Source organism: Poecilia latipinna, unplaced genomic scaffold, assembly GCF_001443285.1.
Source record: "Poecilia latipinna isolate Pla-1442-1.1 unplaced genomic scaffold, P_latipinna-1.0 Scaffold77, whole genome shotgun sequence".
In the NCBI taxonomy this organism is placed as follows: Eukaryota; Metazoa; Chordata; class Actinopteri; order Cyprinodontiformes; family Poeciliidae; genus Poecilia; species Poecilia latipinna.
The window spans coordinates 332,800-334,240 of NW_015112693.1; the positions used below are offsets into that span (position 1 = coordinate 332,800).

The 1,441-nt window shown below is 34.8% G+C and overlaps 1 long non-coding RNA gene across 1 annotated transcript in view; it reads left to right on the forward strand.

Annotated features, from left to right (window-relative positions):
- Positions 1 to 883: 883 nt before the first annotated feature.
- LOC106936598 (uncharacterized) overlaps positions 884 to 1,441 on the forward strand; it is a 7,583-nt gene continuing 7,025 nt past the window's right edge. Inside the window, exon 1 of the long non-coding RNA XR_001422166.1 lies at positions 884 to 1,174. This is a non-coding gene — a long non-coding RNA (uncharacterized LOC106936598). The remainder of the gene's footprint in view (positions 1,175 to 1,441) is intronic.

Consider the following 1,441-nt stretch of genomic DNA (forward strand, 5'->3'; position numbering starts at 1 on the left):
TCTTTCAAAGGAGCCAGACTTTCTGGTAATCTCTTCTTGTGAAGTCAAACTATTTTCCCTCAGATTCTCTGCAGGTTTTTTAAGGCGTCTCTCAGTTTTGGCCGCTGCTTCAATCCCTCTGTCAAGTAGCTAATTAAGTCAGTTAACTATAATATCAATCACTCTGGAATAAATAAAAAAAAGTCCCTAAAGGAAGAAGTCATATCAGAATATTAGCAATTTTGAATTAGATCTTTAGATGTCTTGTCAGGCAAACACCTTTTTGTACACAAGATGTTACGCTCATGAAAACCTTTGAAGAACATGCAGAAAACCTGAGGAGCGTTTGATCAAAGTCTGGCTTTTTTGCAAAGAAAATATAAAAACATGATGGATTACTGCGAAGCATGTTGTTCTAAAATGATGGTAAATTTGGGTTCTAACCATTATGGAAAAATAGTGGCAAAGCTGTACTCCTTTTATTCCCTGCAATGTTAAAAATAGAGCATGTGTTTACTCGTGAAAAACATTCAACTTGTATGACTAAATTCATGCTAAAAGCAATTGAAAGTATGGGTGAAAAGGGGACAATGATTTCTTGTAATCTGTTTGGATTATTGCTTGGACTTAGTGTGGGAGCTTTGCAAACAGAAGAAGATTATTATTATTATTATTATTTATTTATTTTTTTTTAGTGTCTCCAGTATAAAAAATAAATTTGGACTAAATAATATATTAAGGGTTTTATTTTACTTTATTATTAATTTGTGTTTTGTCTCTCTAAAAAACCATAATAAAAAAACAGCATAAATAATATGCAAATAAGCATTTATCAAATTATCCCCAGCTACCCAGCAGAGTGGTGAATAGCAGACTGATTCTTATCATCTTTTTTTTTTTTTTTAATGCTGTGACTGTGTTCATTTGCCTTGCAAAAGATTCTGGTCTTAGAAGTCAAATTCTGGATGTGAAGAGATGTATGGATAGCCCCTACTTTGAATTGGACTGATGGTATTATTAGACTGTCAAGATAATTGTGGTGTTCAGGAGATTTTCTTCAACATCTTGACGAGTCTTTGCCATCACACTTCCTCGTCCAGGTCTGTTCAACGGTAAAATGTGTGGCCTCTTTGCGTTTTCAGAAAACCACACGTACACTAACTTTCCTGTGATATCTTTTTTCTGCCTTGCTCTCGTAAGTATTCATATCCTTTGCTTGTTAGTGTAGCTAAGTAAAAATTATTTATGGCGTAGTTTCAGTGCCAAGTTAAGACTATTGCTCACCCATCGGTTGCTACTTCCTTGACGCAAAAGGATATATCTGTTCCTAAGCTAGTTACGTCTAATGTATGTCACTTAGAGATGCTAACCATTTCCTTGATTAAGTTTTCTTTACAGAAGAGACGAGTCGCTAGTGGCCATCCAGTGCTAACGCTTGTCTATCTAATGCTAGGCAATCCAA